This window comes from Pongo abelii, chromosome Y (genome assembly GCF_028885655.2).
Source record: "Pongo abelii isolate AG06213 chromosome Y, NHGRI_mPonAbe1-v2.0_pri, whole genome shotgun sequence".
In the NCBI taxonomy this organism is placed as follows: domain Eukaryota; kingdom Metazoa; phylum Chordata; class Mammalia; order Primates; family Hominidae; genus Pongo; species Pongo abelii.
Genome location: NC_072009.2, coordinates 56,789,676 through 56,810,775, shown reverse-complemented (window position 1 = coordinate 56,810,775; position 21,100 = coordinate 56,789,676). Strand labels below are relative to the sequence as shown.

General features: G+C 35.8%; 1 pseudogene; it reads left to right on the top strand.

Annotated features, from left to right (window-relative positions):
- Positions 1–21,100, top strand: part of LOC129053337 (deleted in azoospermia protein 1-like) — a 52,487-nt pseudogene that overhangs the window by 97 nt on the left and 31,290 nt on the right.

The following is a 21,100-nucleotide window of genomic DNA, read 5'->3' as shown; positions in this document are numbered from 1 at the left end:
TAGAATTTTTAAACTCCAGGCACAATTTTTCCCTTCTAGATAAACCAGGAATCTTTGACAAAATGTCCAATTGGTAGATAATGTTGGGTGTGCATTCCTGCGAGTTTGGTAAATGCCCAGCGTTCGTTGAGCGCCGTCACAGATGTGGCTCTGAATACGCTGACCAAACACTGAGTCAAACACACGTGTTACATGCTCTGTGTGTGTGTGTCTGCATTGATAATTCTGTCTTTTCATTTTTAGAGATAAAAGGAGTTTTACACACGGTTTATATTACCATGTATAAACATTAAGTATATATAAGCAACTATTATGTGTCATAAGTGTGCAACATGTTATCCATGCTAATAAAAAGTCACCTTGATTTATAAGTTACAATTATTTACAATAATACTTTTCATTTTTAGAGGTAAAGGGAAGAAATGCTTACAGTTTCATTAGGTTTTTTTCCTGATTATAAAAGTAGTATATTTACTCATTTGAAAACAATCACAGTAAGAAAATAGCAGTCCATCTTAATACCAACACATAAAACCACAGTTAAATTTTGATGCATGAATGCCCTTCCAGCTTATTTTTGTGCGTGTATTGCGATTGCATATAGATAGGCCAACTTTTACAAAAGTCACATAGTACTGCTTAATACTATTTTACAACTTGCAGCTTTCAGTTAATGTGGGTATTATTCTGAAGATAACTTTCAGTATATCATGTTAAAAATTATGCTGTTGTTTTACTGAATTCCCTTATGATGAATACTTTTTCAGTATTGAAACTATCATGGGCTGGGCGCCGTGGCTCACGCCTGTATTCCCAACACTTTGGGAGACTGAGGTGGGCAGATCACTGGAGGTCAGGATTTCGAAAACAGCCTGACTAACATGGTGAAACCCCATCTGTACTAAAAATACGAAAAATTAGCCAGGCATGGTGGCGTGCACTTGTAATCCCAGCTACTCGGGAGGCTGAGGCAGGAGAATCATTTGAACCTGGGAAGCAGGTTGCAGTGAGCTGAGATGGTGCCACTGCATTCCAGCCTAGGCAAGAAAGGGAGACTCAGTCTCAAAAAAAAAAAAAGAAAAAAAAAATGCTGTGCATGTCGTTGTGTAAATTAATCTTGGCACACTTGTACTATTAATTCCTTGAGATGAATTGCTGTAAGTGGCATTGCTGGGTGGAAGTGCTTTGCCATTTCATAACAATTTTAAATTATGCTCCTCATTAGTATAGTGGTGAGTATCCCCCTATCAAATTATGATACACCTTTTCCAAGGTACTCCTGGTAAAGCATGTGTCAGTATTTTCCCACTGATGGTGGGTAGAGTGATCTCTGTTCCACACCCTTTCTAATGAACGGTATTAGGATTTTTTACATTGTCAACCTAATAGCTGGATAATATTACACTATGTTGATGTGCACTTTTTTAAATCATCAATGAAGTTGATCATTGATCATTAGCTTTTTAAATTTCCTTTTTAATTTTATTTCCCTTATTGACTCATAAAAACTCTGTATTAATATTCGCAGTTGTCATACATAGTGGGAAAATACATATAGTAGTAACGATGAGGAGCCGTGGTGCCCTTACCTTATTCCTATTTTCAGTGGAGATGGCTGTAGTATTTCACTGTAAGCTTAACGATAGGGTAGAATTAGATTGATAGAAAATAAGAATCCTCTATTTCTATTTTACTTAGGTTTTTAAAAAATTGAAAAATGAATGCTGTATTTTATTAAATACTTTTTCAATGATGAATTAAAGTAGCGTATCCTGCGAATGGAGTATTCTTGCATTGCCAATATAAACTGTATTCTTTACTACTGGAGTTTTGCATTTGTGTTGAGGAGAGGGTTGGACCATCTTGATGAGGCTTTGTTGCTTATATGCTGTTGACCTTTGTAAAATGCATTGAGAAGTACTTTTTTCCTCTTTGAAAATTGAAGAAAAGAGTTTAAATTTCTTAATCTCTTCTTCTGTGTCTTCTGTCTTTACTTCAGGTTTCTGGTATCTGTGTGCACCTCTCTCTGAAACACCACATACACCCAAGTTGCCTGTTTCTTCACAAGTTGAAAAAACTCCCAGGGAAACTAAGCCAAATACCATTGGGTGTTCTTTTTCAAGATTGTTTGGGAAAAATTAAAATTTCTGTAGAAGTTGACCATGTCGTTGATTTCAAAATTTATCCCTATAGAGTTTGTGCATAACATTCTTTAATGACCACGGGCCACAACCCATTTTTCAGGTCTCAATATATATTTTTGCTTTTTCTTGCTTAGTTTTGCAAGGATTGTTTATTGCTTGAATTTCATCCTTCCCACCCAGCACTCCCTGAGAATCTGCTCTTGGATTAACTTCTGATTTTCACGTCGTATTTTCTTAATTTTAGCATTCTCTTTATTTGTTCCTCTTCCTATTGTTGTGAATGTAACTTTGATGACTGCAAATGATGGGCTTTTTCCTGGCCGGTTTATGTAAATATCAGTTTGCTTACATGTTCACATAGTAATTGCATTAGATAATACTGGCAAAGGAGCTGACGTCGCAGGAGTTTAATGATAATTTTTTCCAGCTTTTAGCTGTCTTTGTCACTTGATTGTCCGTCCGCATATAACAAGAAATGTGCTTGCTAGAAATTTGCAATGAGAGTTGTGTATATGATGGTCTTGAAGCTTACCCCTGTTTACTATTCCAACATTTCTCATTTCAAAATTCACCAACTCACTTGAAGATATGATTAAGAAAATTACTTCTTTAAAGCAGTTTGTTGGCAGGATGCTATTGACGGTTATGATGGTACTTTCTTTAAAATTAAACTTCAGCTTATCCTAAGCATTCCTTTATATTTTTGACCATAGTTTAGAAATAACCAAAGGCTATCTATTGATTGTGTGTTTTTTTATATATATATATATGTACATTATATAATTATGTATAAATACACACAGAGTCGGAATTGAACAATCCCTGCTAGTCAAGCCATGGTAAAAATGAGGTACATTGCCAAAAATGAAGTACATGGCTTACTTTGTTAGCTTTGAGCGCCACCTGCTCGCTGAGGACTAGGACGTGATGGTGACTTGCTTAATTTAAAATGTTGCCACGCTGTTAAAGAGATTCAGTGAATTTTGTATGTACGAGTCCAGTTAAGCAGGCAGCCAGTTTGTAAGATCCAAGCTAAAGTCTAACTTCTTACAAAGTCAAATGCCTTTTTTCCTCTTTCCCAAACTGAGTATCCATTTTACTAATTATGTATAGAGTATGAGAATCAGAAGAGACACTCGAGGCCTTTTCCGGCCATTTCATTTTCAAGCAAGGAAACTGAAACTGAGGTCATGAAAAGATTCACTTTCGTGAGCAATGGAAATCAGGTTCTTCCCAAACAAGAATTTTCCTCTTCAATTCTTGTGTCACTGTCACAAGGTTTCTTAACCAGACCCTTTGCAAATTTGGCACCAAATAATTCTTTATTGTAGGAGGCTGTCTTTGCATTGTAGGATGTGCAGTAGTATGCCTGGCCTTCAGCCCATCAGATTCCAGGAATACATCTCAGTTGTGACAGCCAATCTCTAAACATCGCTGAATGCCCCTGGGGCTCAAAAATCTTGCCCAGTTGAGAATCAGTGCATTTCCATAACCTGTCATGATCTGACGCAGGTTTCTGCCAGATGTTACATTTCTAAATCAAAATACATCCAAACACTGTGGTGCAGAGACAATACCGTAATATAGCTTGCTTATCAAAGAAAAACATATCCAAAGTTCATCCACAAATCAAGGGGGAGTTGAAAAGGAGAGAAAGAAACTACAAGAATTTCAGAATTTCTTTTGTTTTGTTTTGTTTTATTCTGTTTGGGATTTCTGAATGAAGTGAGAAGGAATCGGTAAATTGTCTACAGGGAAGGGCAATCTAAGCAGGTTCCCAGTAGTTCAAGATAATGCAGCTTAATGTCATTTGGAAAAAACAATAATGGAAGACATTTTTAGAAAGGAAAAACTTTAAAAATAGTGTTGTAAATTTTTCTTCCACATCATTGTCATGAAATAACGCTGTTAAAGGAAAGAATTAGGAATGAGTTGCAAACCCAAAATAGCAGGTACAAGCACGAAAGAATAGAGAAATGCAGTAACCTCGGCTTTAGTTGATGTGACAATTTAGATTTCATGTGTAGTAAAGCTGTGTAGACTCAGTAACTTCTAGCATCTAATTAGCGAAGCAGGAACCCACCTTTCTTATTAACTTCTGTAACATTACTGTGTTGTTCAAAAAGATGTACAGTTTCTTTCGTCTTTTGTTTTCTTTCAGACAGGTGTATGTGTAATAGTTTTGTCTTTTTCAGCTTTTTGTACTTACCTTTTAAAGTCAACAGCACTTCATCAATGATTTTTAAGTTATTGATGTGTCATAGTTTCCTGATGTTTCAATTAGTTCTTAATTAAAATTTTTTTCAAAATAAGTCAGCTAAATAGTGAAGCCAAAAAAGAAACTTGAAAACAAATCGGCTGAAAAGAAATTCAAATAACAGGACACTAACTTACATTGGCATTACCACTTTTACCACTTTATACGTACAAAAGGAATTCACAGATGTTATCTCATTTCATTCTCAAAGCAGTTTGCCCACAGATACGCAGTTGGCAAATAGGTGGCTTATAACCACTTACCTGTAAGGGACATAAACCTAGATCTCCTGACTAAATTAATTTTTGTTTCACTGTGCTATATTGTTTGTCCAACATATATATTAGTTACGAATACTACTTCAGAAAATTTTACCTTAACCTTAGAGTCAACAGTGGAAAGAATAAAGACAGTTCTGATCAGAATCTAGAAAATTAATGAGTTATATGTATGTGTTTTTTTATCTGAAAATAAAGATGGCATGATTTATATCTATCAGCCCACTGTGAAAATTAGAATTATCAGATGGACTGATTTCGTGTTACTCAGGAAGAAAAATGTTATTTCAAAAGACGCTTTGAACACCCTAGCGTTAGGGAAGAGGATTATAAGAAATTGGTTTAAAACATTGAGGCTTATTTTCTTTCTGGTGCGGCTTTTTTTGTTTGTTTATTTGTTTTGTTTTTGTAAGGTTTATCTTTAGTCTACTCAGTAAAGTGAAAAATTGTTCATGAATATAGAACAGGATGATTTTAATAACTTTAACTTTTACAAATCTAAACTTTCTAGTTTGGGGTGTCTTTTTTAACTACTTCACAGAGTATTTTCACAAATACTGACTGAGTATTCTTCCACAGCATTATACAAGACTCGGTGATGAGCGGCAGTAGGTTTAAGAAAGTACTATATCCTTTGGTTAAAATTCTATGCTGATGTCCTCTGATTAGTTTAAATCCTGAGCCTGCACTGAGCTGCACTGGTGACTAATTGACAATGAAAGTAATTTATATAAAATATACTTAAAGTACAAAAATGATATTTCACATTGTGTATGGGTTTTGCCTGCATATGTAATTATGATGTCTACTTTCCAAATTACAGTCTGCTGCAAATCCTGAGACTCCCAACTCAACCATCTGCAGAGAGGCCAGCACCCAGTCTTCATCAGCTGCGGCTAGCCAAGGCTGGGTCTTACCAGAAGGCAAAATCATGCCAAACACTGTTTTTGTTGGTGGAATTGATGATAGGGTATTGTATTCATACCTCATTTTTACCTTAAAATACATTATGAACAATGGGATTTGGGCCCTGTTACAAACTTAATGTGTTTTTGTACTTCATGGAGGTTTAGAATTGCTTTTAGGTTTGACCCATAGGTACTAAAAATATCTTTGACAAAGAGCTACTGGTCATTTGGGGATAAATGGGGAAGAAATTTCCCCCTCATGGTAGTAAAATTGTAGTAAAGTTGAAATTTTTGAATGCTGAATTTTTACTCTGACGTTCCATTCTGTTCCATAGACGGATGAAGCTGAGATCAGAAGCTGCTTTGGTAGATACGGTTCAGTGAAAGAAGTGAAGATGATCACAAATCGAAGTGGTGTGTCCAAAGGGTGAGTAATTTTATCAAAAATATCTGAACTCTAGTCCCCTGTTCTATAGGTATGAGACAAGACTTCAAAACTGATATTCTGACCCTTGTATAAATGAAATTGTTGCGGTGTTAATTTCTTTCACGTAGGGGATAAAAGGTTATTACCAGTTCTTTTATTTAATCATTTTTCTAATGTTTGCTTTGAAATGTCTGCAATTTTTATTTCATACAGATGAGTTAATCAGTTTTCTCACATAAGTGTTTTTTTCATACGCTGCACCGCATCTTAAATTTTAACCACCTTGTCTTAGATAGTAAGTTAAATTCAGGTTCACAGATGTGAACTCTTTGTTAATCAATGAAGTTTTCACACTGCCCTAATCTAGCACATTTTGACATAGTTCTGCTTAAGAAAAAGTAGTATTTGTAGAGGATCTGTCATGTGCATGTTAGCAAATACTTATCATGGTATATTATTCAACTTTGGTCATGATCACTTCTGTATATAGAATAGTAGAAGTTCTCAACCATGTACTGTATGATGGTGATTTTATGCTTCATTTATCTGCCTTTATAGCTATGGATTTGTTTCATTTGTTGATGACGTGGATGTCCAGAAGATAGTAGAAGTAAGTAGTCTAATAGAAAAATCTCTTATTTATCTTACTGATACGACGTTGAGTGTTAGTGATATACTCAGACTTGTGTAAAATTTGGAGAAAGCTAGACTTCCTGTTCAAAATCCAAACTCAGAGTAACCTCCCATAACTTGATAGATGCTGTTTATTTTTGAGTGGACACCTAGGTTCACGAACTACAGACAGGAAGGGTTGGAGTCAGGGTGATGAAAAGTTTTTGATCAACTTTCACTTGATGCCTCTTGACACTGATTAGAGTGGCAAGGGTAGGTAAGGTAGCTTCATGATGACAAAATTTAATTTGGTGCGTAGTTGTCACTGATCGTCTATGATGATAGGCACTTTAGAAGACGTTAGGTGTTTACCCAAGTCTTGGAAGCTAAGACTTGAAAATGGATTCTAGTTTTGTTGCTGTTCTCTTTTCAGTCACAGATACATCTCCAGGGTAAAAAGCTGAAGCTGGGCCCTGCAATCAGGAAACAAAAGTTCTGTGAGTAGGAAAAGAAATTGTTCTTTTTTGACCCGTGTAGCTTTTCAAATAACTAAAAGTAGGCTTTTTTCTTCTTGCTTTTCAAAAAGGTGCTCGTCATGTGCAGCCATGTCCTTTGGTATTTAATCCTCCTCCTCCACCACAGTTTCAGAACGTCTGGAGGAATCCAAACACTGAAACTTGCCTGCAGCCCCTAATCACGCTGAAGCCTGTAACTCAGTACGTTCAGGTAAGAACTGCTTATGTTCCTGTTCTCTTGTTTATTGTAGTCATCCTTGCATCTGTGGAATTGTATCTACACTTTCCATAGTAAGTGGCAATGGAATCCCTGTTTGAACAGTGTGAGTAATGGGAAATTTGTTACTTTTGTTAGAAATTTCTTATTCTTAGTGTTGGTTATTTGAGCTAAAAATCTTGCCAAGTATATATTGGCAAGGCTTTCTCTCAGAAATGACCTCTTTAGACACATGAACAAATCTCTTCCTATCTCTTCCTTTTTCACCCCATATAACTAGTTCCTGAAGTATTTGGAAGCCGCTCTCCTTATGTGTCTGCCTAATTTATTGTTCTCTAAGGTTAGGAGTTAACCCAGCTATTCTTTGCTTGCAATGCTTTCCAGATGCCTCGTCATATAAATTGCTGACTTCTGTATATATTCTGGTTCTGGGATGGGTAGATTTCTGATCTCTTTTACTCTATTTATAAATCCCATGAGTTTCTGGCATGTCATTTCTCTGATGCTGGTTGCTTTGATATTTAAAGTGGGATTTGACATCCTCTGTCACTTAGTGGTGATAAATAAGGTTTATTTTGTTCTTCGTTCCTTTCATTTCTGTGTGTGTTTAAAAGACCGTTTCTTTGACGGAAAATAAAGTAACAAAATAGTAGTGAAATAGTTCTTCAGTGTCTCTCATTTGTTGATATTTTCCGTGTACTTGAAACGTGTAGGGTACACGTCTTCTTCTTTTTCCTTCTCGGAGCAGTGGCTAGAAGAAAAGCCCTACTTGTTTCTAGCATTTACGGTGAGCCATTACTGAATGTGGGTGTATTCTTGAATGCTGCTACCTGTGTGTTTTTAATTAGTAAGTATTTATTGAAACGTCGAGGACATTATACTGTCTCTTTTCCATTTGTGGTGTATATACTGCCCTTACTTTTAGGAAATGAAGTACAGAGAAAGCCGTAACATCTGTCGAAGAACTACAGTATTACCCTATAGTATTGTCAAATACAAAACAGTCTGGAAGTATTTTGCCAAAGAAGGAGCAAATGTATTAACTTAACCTAGGTTGAAATCTGTCTTAATAGAGCCTTATCACCAGTGTAAGAAATAACTTCTGGGTGGGCATAAGTACGCAGTATAAATAAAGTAAACTTTGGCTGGTGCAATAGTCACTTTTTTTGTCATTTGTCTCTTCCTCCTCCCCACCCAAAGGGTAGCGCTTGACAGAGAATGTTTGTTTCTTCATGAAGTCAGTCATTCTTTTAGAATTCTACATTGCTGTGTATAGAAAAGTAATTACTATTTCAAAGTTTTTCGTATTTTTGTTATATTGGGAATGATAATTCTTTCTAATTAAAAAAAAATGTTTTACCGTATTAATCCATTCTTTCTTAAACTTTATTTGCAGGCTTATCCTGCTTACCCAAATTCAGCAGGTCAGGTCATCACTGGATATCAGTTGCTTGTATATAATTATCAGGTAATTGAAGAGGGAGTAAAACGATTTACTTTCAGCTACTATTGAGGCCTTCCACTTGTTTATACAAATTGCCTGAATAGTTTGTCATTTTAAACTAGTGAAATGTACCTAAAATTTAAGAAAACACTTAGAATTAGCGTAATGAAGCCCTCTGTATCGTTTAGAAGTGATGAAAGAGTATTGTGACAGGAGGGTACTTAGCAATAACTTTTCTGTAGAACAATTTCTGAGATTTGTGTTTCCGTCTTTGTTTCAGCATGTATTTTGTTATGTTTGCTGTTGAGGGTACCTAGCGATAACTTTTCTGTAGAACAATTTCTGAGATTTGTGTTTCCGTCTTTGTTTCAGCATGTATTTTGTTCTGTTTGCTGTCTAAGAGCTGAAACATACACACTGACTTTGCTGAATTTTATAGAGATACAGAGTGAAATAAAAGCTTTACCCAATTCTTAGAGCACAGAATTCCAGTTGTATTTTTATTTTAGCTTGCTGCTTCATGTTAGTAGTTCTCTGGGTGTCGTTTCAACGATACGACTATATCTGTGACCCATAATCATATGTGTGGTAACAAATTCAAAGAATTAATATCTTTGAGAGTTCCACAATGCCATTTCCGGAAAATTGGGGAAAAGGTGAGGTTTTGTATGTAGAAGTAACCACAAGAAACTTCAGGGATTAGAAACCTAAAGTACTTCTTTTTTGTATTCTGTTTCTTTTGTTCTATTATCCAAGGAGCCAGCATGAGAAGTACTTCAATATTGTGTATCTCTTGTGTTTTTGAAAATGTACAGGAATATTTGAATAATTTTGGTTTCCTTTTTTTTTGCTTTCTTTTTTTTTTTTTTTTTTTCCCCAAGATGCCACCACAGTGGCCTTTTGGGGAGCAAAGGAGTTATGCTGTACATCAGGTGAAGTGAATGCGCCAAACGTATACTCCCTGTTCTTCCTTGATTTTTTTCTATGTCATATATGCCTGTAAATTTTTTAAATCATTCTTTGTATTAAAGTGGCACGTTTTGTTACTTTCTTTTAACCCAATTATAAACTCCTATGGGAGCAACAGTGCCTTTTTCTCTCCCAGGTTTTTGCATGCTTAAGCAGTGGCTGGTCCACATAAGGATAAGAATTCAGTTACTTTTTGATAGACTATACAATCTATGAAAGGTAGTATTAATGTGGCTTTAGAATGAGCATGTATCTGCCTGGAATCTGCCTCTGGCTTTACCCTCCGTAAGAAAAATCTGTTAAAGAGAAACAGAAATGTTTTGCTATTAATTACTCTTAAATAAGAATAGGAAGAAAAAAGAGTATTACCTCTAAAACAGCCGAACTGCTTTCCCCCCATATAACTAGTTCCGAAAATATTTGAAAGCAGCTGTCTTCATGTGTCTGCCTAGTTTATTCTTCTCTAAGGTTAGCAGTTCATCCAGCTATTCTTTACTTGCAGTGATATCCAGATGCCTCCTCATGGAGATTGCTGACTTCTGGATATATTCTGGTTCTGGAATGGGTAGATTTCTAATGTGTTTTACTATATTTATAAATCCCGTGAGTGTCTGGCATGTAATTTCTCTGATCCTGGTTACCTTGATATGTAAAGTAGGATTTGACATACTCTGTCACTTACTGGTGATAAGTAACGTTTATTTTCTTTTTAGTTTGTTTTATTCATGTCTTAGTTTAAAAGACATTTTCTTTGATGGAAAATAAAGTAAGAAAATAGTGGTGAAATAGTTCTTCAGTGTCTCTCGTTTGTTGACATTTTCCATGTACTTGAAACAGGTAGGGTATACCTCTGCCTCTTTTTCGTCCTCTGAGCGATGGCTAGAAAAAAAGCCCTGTTTCTCACATTTACTGTGAGCCATTCTGTAATCTGGGTGTATTCATGTGTCATGCTGCGTATGTGTTTTCAGTCAGTAAGTATTTATTGAAACGTAGAAGACATTATACTGTCTCTTTTCCAGTTGCGGATTATATACTGCCCTTAGTTTTTTGAAATGAAGTACAGAAAAAGCCATAACGTTTGTAGGAGAACTTCATAATTCCCTATAATATTGTCACATACGAAACCCTTTAGAAGTATTTTAACAAAGAAACAGCAAATGCATTAATTTAACTTACATTGAAGTCTGTCTTAATAGAGCCTTATCACCAGCGTAAAAAATAACTTCTGGGTGGGCATAAGTACACAGTATAAATAAGGTAAACCTGTCTGGCGAAATAGTCACTTGTTTTGTCATTTGTCTGTTCCCCCTCCCCACCCAAAGGGCAGCACTTGACAGACTCTTTCTTTCTTCATAAAATCAGTCACTCATTTAGAATTCTGCAACGCTGTATGTAGAAAAATAATGTTTTAAAACTATTTCATAGTTTTTTATATTGGGAATAGTATTTCTAATTAACAAAATGTTTTATCATATTCGTTCATTCTTACTGTAAACTTTATTTTTAGGCACATCCTACTTACCCAAATTCAGCAGTTCACGTCATCACTGGATATCATTTGCCTGTGTATAATTATCAGGTAATTTAAGAGGGAGTAAAATGATTTACTTTCAGATACTATTGAGCCCTTTTTTTGTACAAATTGCTTGAATAGTTTGCCATTTTAAAGTAGTGAAATGTACCTAAAATTTACGACAACACTTAGAATTAGTCTAGAATGAAGGCCTCTGTATTATTTAGAAGTAATTGCGTTACATTTTGACAGGAATGTACTTAGCAAAAACTTTACTGTAGAACAGGTTTTTGAGATGTGGTGTCCCTTTCTATATTGTAGCATGTTTATTTTCATCTTGCTGTCAAATAGCTGAAACATCCAGACTGACTTTTATCAATTTTTTAGACAGACAGAGTGAAATAAAATTACTACCCACCTTTTAGAGCACAGAATTTGAATTATATTTGTATTTTAGCTGGCTGCTTCACATTAGTCGTCCTCTGGGTCTCTTTTCATAGCCGTGACTGTATATATGACCCATAATCATATCTATGGTAATCAATTCCAAGAACTAATATCCTTGAGATTTCCACAATACCAACCCCAGAAAATTGGGAAAAAATTGAGGTTTTACATACAGAGGTAACATCAAAAACGTCAGGGATTAGAAACCTAAAGTAATTCTTTTTTCCGTTCTGTTTCTTTTATTAGAAGAACAAATTAAAGGAGCCAGCATATGTTCTTCAATATTGTGTATCTTATGTGTTTTTGAAAATGTGAAGGAATATTTGAATGATTTTTGTTTCCTGTCTCTACTAAAAGTACAAAAAAATTAGCCAGGCGTGGTGGCGCACACTTGTAATCCCAGCTACTCTGGAGGCTGAGGCAGCAGAATCACTTGATCCTGGGATGCAGATTGCTGTGAGGTGGGATTGTGCCACTGCACTCCAGCCTAGGCTGCAAAGAGAGACTCAGTCTCAAAAAAAAAAAAAAAAAAAAAAAAAAGATGCTATGAATATCTTTGTGTAAATATCTTGGCACGCTTGTACTATTAATTTCTTGAGATGAATTGCTATCAGTGGAATTGCTAGGTGAAAGCACTTTGCCCCTTTTATAACAATTTTATAACTAATTCTCCTTTTTAGTATACTGGTGAGTATCCCCGCTTATCAAATTATGATACACCTTTTCCAAAATACTCTTGGTAAATCACGTATTAGTGTTTTCTCACTGATGGTGTGTAGAATGCTGTCTTTTCCACACCCATTCCAGTGAAAGTTATTAGTATTTTTTAAATTGTCAGCCTAATAGCCGGAAAATACTACATTATGTTGATGGGCACTTTTTAAAATCATCGTTGAAGTTGATCATTGATGTTTAGCTTTTTAAATTACCTTCTTAATTTTATTTTTCTTACTGATTCATAAAAAGCTTTTTGTTAGTATTCACTATTCTAATACTAATAGTATTCACTATTAGTTATACATAGTGGAAAAAACATATGGGAGTGATAAGGAGGTGACCTGGTGCCCTTACCTTATCCCTAATTTCAATTGAGTTGACTCAACTAGTTCACTTGTAAGCTTGATGATAGGGTAGAATGAGATTGATCGAAAAGAAGATTCCTCTTTCTCTGAAATTTGACTTGGGGTTTTAAAAAATTTAAAAATGAGTGCTGTATTTTATCAATTGATTTTCAGTGGTGAATTAAAGTAATGTATCCTGCAAATGGAGTATTCTTGCATTCCCAATATAAACTTAGACTCTTTATATACGGCTGGAATTTCCCATTTGTGTTGAGGGCAGGGATGGATCATCTGGATGAGGCTTTGTTACTTATATGCTTTTAGCTTTGTAAAATGCTTTGAGAAATACTTTCTTCCTCTTTGAAAACAGAGTTTCTGCATAGCACTCTTTTATTATCTGTGGCCACAACCCATTTTTCAGGTCTCATATATACTTTTGCTTTCTTGTGTTTTCTTGCTTTGTTTTGCCAGGATTGTTTGTTGCTCGAATTTCATCCTCCCCACGCACCACTCCCCGAGAATCTGCTCTTGGATTTACTTAAGGTTTTCATTCTGATTTTCACGTCATATTTTCTTAATTTTATCACTCTCTTTATTTGCTCCTCTTCCTATTGCTGTGAATGTAACTTTGCTGACTACAGATGATAGGCTTTTTCCTGATCAGTTTATGTAAATATTTATTCCTATAGAAAAATAATATATATAATATAAATTTATTCCTATAGAGATTGCACGTAGCATTCTTTTGTAACCACTGGCCATGACTCATTTTTCAGGTCTCGTATATATTTTTGCTTTTTCTTGCATAGTTTTGCAAGGATTGCGTATTGCTTGAATTTCATCCTTCCCACGCAGCACTCCCCAAGAATCTGCTGCTGCATTAACTTCTGATTTTCCCGTCATATTTTCTTAATTTTAGCATTGTCTTTATTTGCTCCTCTTCCTGTTGCTGTGAATGTAACTTTGATGACTACAAATTCTAGCCTTTTTCCTGGCCAGTTTAGGTAAATATCAATTTGCTTACATGTTCACTTAGTAATTGCATTAGATAATACTGGCAAAGGAGCTGACATCGCTGGAGTTTAATGATAATTTTCTCCAGCTTTTAGCTGTCTTTGTCACTTGATTGTCGGCATATAACAAGGAATACGCTTGCTAGAAATCGCAGTGAGAGTTGTGTATATGATGGTTTTGAAGCTCACCCGTTTACTATTCCAACATTTCTCACTTCAAAATTCACCAACTCACTGAAGGTATGATTAAGAAAATTACTTCTTTAATGCAGTTGGTTTGCGGGATGCTATTGACAGTTACGATGGTACTTTCTTTAAAATCAAACTTTAGCTTATCCTAAGCATTCCTTTATATTTTTGGCCATAGTTTAGAAATAACCAAAGGCTATCTATTGATTGTGGATTTATATATATACATATATATACATATAAAATATTTATATATAAATAAATATATATAAAAATAGATGTAGAAAATATTTATATATATAACATTTATATAAAATATATATAACATTTATATAATATTTATATATATAACATTTATATGATATATATAATTATAGATATATTTATATATATATATTATTTATATATACATAATATTTGTATAGATATATAATATTTATATAGATATATATACCTTACATAATTATGTATAAATACACACAGAGTCAGAATTGAACAATCCCTGCTAGTCAAGCCATGGTAAAAATGAGGTACATTGCAAAAAATGAAGTACGTGGCTTACTTTGTTAGCTTTGAGCGCCACCTGCTCGCTGAGGACTAGGACGTGACGGTGACTTGCTTAATTTAAAATGTTACCACGCTGTTAAAGAGATTCAGTGAATTTTATATGTACGATTCCAGTTAAGCAGGCAGCCAGTTTGTAAGATCCAAGCTAACGTCAAACTTCTTATAAAATCAAATGCCTTTTTTCCTCTTTACCAAACTAAGTATCCATTTTACTATTTGTGTATAGAGTATGAGAATCAGAAGAGACACCCGAGGCCTTTTCCGGCCATTTCATTTTCAAGCAAGGAAACTGAAACTGAGGTCATGAAAAGATTCACTTTCGTGAGCAATGGAAATCAGGTTCTTCCCAAACAAGAATTTTCCTCTTCAATTCTTGTGTCACTGTCACAAGGTTTCTTAACCAGACCCTTTGCAAATTTGGCACCAAATAATTCCTTATTGTAGGAGGCTGTCTTTGCATTGTAGGATGTGCAGTAGTATGCCTGGCCTTCAGCCCATCAGATTCCAGGAATACATCTCAGTTGTGACAGCCAATCTCTAAACGTCGCTGAATGCCCCTGGGGCTCAAAAATCTTGCCCAGTTGAGAATCAGTGCATTTCCATAACCTGTCATGATCTGACGCAGGTTTCTGCCAGATGTTACATTTCTAAATTAAAATACATCCAAACACTGTGGTGCAGAGACAATACCGTAATATAGCTTGCTTATCAAAGAAAAACATATCCAAAGTTCATCCACAAATCAAGGGGGAGTTGAAAAGGAGAGAAACTACAAGAGTTTCAGAATTTCTTTTGTTTTGTTTTGTTTTATTCTGTTTGGGATTTCTGAATGAAGTGAGAAGGAATCGGTAAATTGTCTATAGGGAAGGGCAATCTAAGCAGGTTCCCAGTAGTTCAAGATAATGCAGCTTAATGTCATTTGGAAAAAACAATAATGGAAGACATTTTTAGAAAGGAAAAACTTTAAAAATAGTGTTGTAAATTTTTCTTCCACATCATTGTCATGAAATAACGCTGTTAAAGGAAAGAATTAGGAATGAGTTGCAAACCCAAAATAGCAGGTACAAGCACAAAAGAATAGAGAAATGCAGTAACCTCGGCTTTAGTTGATGTGACAATTTAGATTTCGTGTGTAGTAAAGCTGCGTAGAATCAGTAACTTCTAGCATCTAATTAGACTCAGTAACTTCTAGCATCTAATTAGCAAAGCAGGAACCCACTTTTCTTATTAACTTCGATAACATTATTGTGTTGTTCAAAAAGATACACAGTTTCTTTCGTCTTTTGTTTTCTTTCAGACTGGTGTATGTGTAATAGTTTTGTCTTTTGCAGCTTTTTGTACTTACCTTTTAAAGTCAACAGCACTTCATCAATGATTTTTAAGTTAATGATGTGTCATAGTTTCCTGATGTTGTTTCAATTAGTTCTTAATTAAAATTTTTTTCAAAATAAGTCAGCTAAATAGTGAAGCCAAAAAAGAAACTTGAAAACAAATCGGCTGAAAATAAATTCAAATAACAGGACACTAACTTACATTGGCATTACCACTTTTACCACTTTATACATACAAAATGAATTCACAGAGGTTATCTCATTTCATTCTCAAAGCAGTTTGCCCACAGATACATAGCTGGTAAGTAAGTAGGTGGCTTATAACCACTTATCTGTAAGGGACATAAACCTAGATCTCCTGACTAAATTAATTTTTGTTTCACTGTGCTATATTGTTTGTCCAACATATATATTAGTTATGAATACTACTTCAGAAAATTTTACATTAACCTTAGAGTCAACAGTGGAAAGAATAAAGACAGTTCTGATCAGAATCTAGAAAATGAATGAGTTATATGTATGTGTTTTTTTGATCTGAAAATAAAGATGGTATGATTTATATCTATCAGCCCACTTTGAAAACTAGAATTATCAGTCGGACTGATTCCGTGTTACTCAGGAAGAAAAGTGTTATTTCAAAAGATGCTTTGAACACCCTAGCGTTAGCGAAGAGGATTATAAGAAATTGATTTAACACATTGAGGCTTATTTTCTTTTTGGTGCGCCTTTTTTTTTTTTTTTTTAAGGTTTATCTTCAGTATACTCAGTAAAGTGAAAAGTTGTTTATGAATGTAGAACAGGATGATTTTTTAAAAAATTTATTTATTCATTTATTTATTATTATTATACTTTAGGTTTTAGGGTACATGTGCGCAATGTGCAGGTTAGTTACATATGTATACTTGTGCCATGCTGGTGCGCTGCACCCACTAACTCGTCATCTAGCATTAGGTATATCTCCCAATGCTATGCCTCCCCGCTCCCCCCACCCCACAACAGTCCCCAGAGTCTGATGTTCCCCTTCCTGTTTCCATGTGTTCTCATTGTTCAATTCCCACCTATGAGTGAGAATATGCGGATTTTGGTTTTTTGTTCTTGGCGATAGTTTACTGAGAATGATGATTTCCAATTTCATCCATGTCCCTACAAAGGACATTAACTCATCATTTTTTATGGCTGCATAGTATTCCATGGTGTATATGTGCCACATTTTCTTAATCCAGTCTATCATTGTTGGACATTTGGGTTGGTTCCAAGTCTTTGCTATTGTGAATAATGCCACCATAAGCAGACACGTGCTTGTGTCTTTATAGCAGCATGATTTATAGTCCTTTGGGTGTATACCCAGTAATGGGATGGCTGGGTCAAATGGAATTTCTAGTTCTAGATCCCTGAGGAAACGCCACACTGACTTCCACAAGGGTTGAACTAGTTTACAGTCCCACCAACAGTGGAAAAGTTTTCCTATTTCTCCACATCCTCTCCAGCTCCTGTTGTTTCCTGACTTCTTAATGATTGCCATTCTAACTGGTGTGAGATGGTATCTCATTGTGGTTTTGATTTGCATTTCTCTGATGGCCAGTGATGGTGAGCATTGTTTCATGTGTTTTTTGGCTGCATAAATGTCTTCTTTTGAGAAGTGTCTGTTCATGTCCTTCGCCCGCTTTTTGATGGGGTTGTTTGTTTTTTTCTTGTAAATTTGTTTGGGTTCATTGTAGATTCTGGATATTAGCCCTTTGTCAGATGAGTAGGTTGCGAAAATTTTCTCCCATTTTGTAGGTTGTCTGTTCACTCTGATGGTAGTTTCTCTTGCTGTGCAGAAGCTGTTTAGTTTAATTAGATCCCGTTTGTCAATTTTGGCTTTTGTTGCCATTGCTTTTGGTGTTTTAGACATGAAGTCCTTGCCCATGCCTATGTCCTGAATGGTAATGCCTAGGTTTTCTTCTAGGGTTTTGATGGTTTTAGGTCTAATGTTTAAGTCTTTAATCCATCTTGAATTGATTTTTGTGTAAGGTGTAAGGAAGGGATCCAGTTTCAGCTTTCTACATATGGCTAGCCAGTTTTCCCAGCACCATTTATTAAATAGGGAATCCTTTCCCCATTGCTTGTTTTTCTCAGGTTTGTCAAAGATCAGATAGTTGTAGATATGCGGCGTTATTTCTGAGGGCTCTGTTCTATTCCATTGATCTATAGCTCTGTTTTGGTACCAGTACCATGCTGTTTTGGTTACTGTAGCCTTGTAGTATAGTTTGAAGTCAGGTAGTGTGATGCCTCCAGCTTTGTTCTTTTGACTTGGTGATGCGGGCTCTTTTCTGGTTCCATATGAACTTTAAAGTAGTTTTTTCCAGTTCTGTGAGGAAAGTCATTGGTAGCTTGATGGGGATGGCATTGAATCTGTAAATTACCTTGGGCAGTATGGCCATTTTCATGATATTGATTCTTCCTACCCATGAGCATGGAATGTTCTTCCATTTGTTTGTATCCTCTTTTATTTCCTTGAGCAGTGGTTTGTAGTTCTCCTTGAAGAGGTCCTTCACGTCCCTTGTAAGTTGGATTCCTAGGTATTTTATTCTCTTTGAAGCAATTGTGAATGGGAGTTCACTCATGATTTGGTTCTCTGTTTGTTTGTCTGTTGGTGTATAAGAATGCTTGTGATTTTTGTACATTGATTTTGTATCCTGAGACTTTGCTGAAGTTGCTTATCAGCTTAAGGAGATTTTGGGCTGAGACAGTGGGGTTTTCTAGATATACAATCATGTCGTCTGCAAACAGGGACAATTTGACTTCCTCTTTTCCTAATTGAATATCCTTTATTTCCTTCTCCTGCCTAATTGCCCTGGCCAGAACTTCCAACACTATGTTGAATAGGAGTGGTGAGAGAGGGCATCCCTGTCTTGTGCCAGTTTTCAAAGGGAATGCTTCCAGTTTTTGCCCATTCAGTATGATATTGGCTGTGGGTTTGTCATAAATAGCTCTTATTATTTTGAGATACGACCCATCAATACCTAATTTATTGAGAGTTTTTAGCATGAAGGGTTGTTGAATTTTGTCAAAGGCCTTTTCTGCATCTATTGAGATAATCATGTGGTTTTTGGCTTTGGTTCTGTTTATATGCTGGATTACATTTATTGATTTGCGTATATTGAACCAGCCTTGCATCCCAGGGGTGAAGCCCACTTGATCATGGTGGATAAGCTTTTTGATGTGCTGCTGGATTCGGTGTGCCAGTATTTTATTGAGGATTTTTGCATCAGTGTTCATCAAGGATATTGTTCTAAAATTCTCTTTTTTGGTTGTGTCTCTGCCCGGCTTTGGTATCAGGATGATGCTGGCCTCATAAAATGAGTTAGGGAGGATTCCCTCTTTTTCTATTGGTTGGAATAGTTTCAGAAGGAATGGTACCAGTTCCTCCTTGTACCTCTGGTAGAATTTGGCTGTGAATCCATCTGGTCCTGGACTCTTTTTGGTTGGTAAGGTATTGATTATTGCCACAATTTCAGATCCTGTTATTGGTCTATTCAGAGATTCAACTTCTTCCTGGTTTAGTCTTGGGACAGTGTATGTGTCGAGGAATTTATCCATTTCTTCTAGATTTTCTAGTTTATTTGTGTAGAGCTGTTTGTAGTATTCTCTGATGGTAGTTTGTATTTCTGTGGGATCGGTGGTGATACCCCCTTTATCATTTTTTATTGCATCTATTTGATTCTTCTCTGTCGATTTTGTTGATCCTTTCAAATTTCTTTTGAAATTTCTAGGAATTGAAATACAAATTCCTTTTGTATTTCTGTGGGATCGGTGGTGATATCCCCTTTATCATTTTTTTATTGCATCTATCTGATTCTTCTCTGTCAATTTTGTTGATCCTTTCAAAAAACCAGCTCCTGAATTCATTAATTTTTTGAAGGGTTTTTTTGTGTCTCTATTTCCTTCAGTTCTGCTCTAATTTTAGTTATTTCTTGCCTTCTGCTAGCTTTTGAATGTGTTTGCTCTTGCTTTTCTAGTTCTTTTAATTGTGATGTTAGGGTGTCAATTTTGGATCTTTCCTGCTTTCTTTTGGGGGCATTTAGTGCTATAAATTTGCCTCTACACACTGCTTTGAATGCATCCCAGAGATTCTGGTATGTTGTGTCTTGGTTCTCGTTGGTTTCAAAGAACATCTTTATTTCTTCCTTCATTTCGTTATGTACCCAGTAGTCATTCAGGAGCAGGTTGTTCAGTTTCCATGTAGTTGAGCGGTTTTGAGTGAGATTCTTAATCCTGAGTTCTAGCTTGATTGCACTGTGATCTGAGAGATAGTTTGTTATAATTTCTGTTCTTTTACATTTACTGAGGAGAGCTTTACTTCCAAGTATGTGGTCAATTTTGGAATAGGTGTGGTGTGGTGCTGAAAAAAAGGTATATTCTGTTGATTTGGGGTGGAGAGTTCTGTAGATGTCTATTAGGTCCGCTTGGTGCAGAGCTGAGTTCAATTCCTGGGTATCCTTGTTGACTTTCTGTCTCGTTGATCTGTCTAATGTTGCCAGTGGGGTGTTAAAGTCTCCCATTATTAATGTGTGGGAGTCTAAGTCTCTTTGTAGGTCACTCAGGACTTGCTTTATGAATCTGGGTGCTCCTGTATTGGGTGCATATATATTTAGGATAGTTAGCTCTTCTTGTTGAATTGATCCCTTTACCATTATGTAATAGCCTTCGTTGTCTCTTTTGATCTTTGTCGGTTTAAAGTCTGTTTTATCAGAGACTAGGATTGCAACCCCTGCCTTTTTTTGTTTTCCATTTGCTTGGTAGATCTTCCTCCATCCTTTTATTTTGAGCCTATGTGTGTCTCTGCACGTGAGATGGGTTTCCTGAATACAGCACACTGATGGGTCTTGACCCTTTATCCAATTTGCCAGTCTTGTGTCTTTTAATTGGAGCATTTCGTCCATTTACATTTAAAGTTAATATTGTTATGTGTGAATTTGATCCTGTCATTATGATGTTAGCGGGTTATTTTGCTCGTTAGTTGATGCAGTCTCTTCTTAGTCTCGATGGTCTTTACATTTTGGCATGATTTTGCAGCGGCTGGTACCGGTTGTTCCTTTCCACGTTTCGCACTTCCTTCAGGAGCTCTTTTAGGGCAGGCCTGGTGGTGACAAAATCTCTCCGCAGTTGCTTGTCTGTAAAGTATTTTATTTCTCCTTCACTTAGGAAGCTTAGTTTGGCTGGATA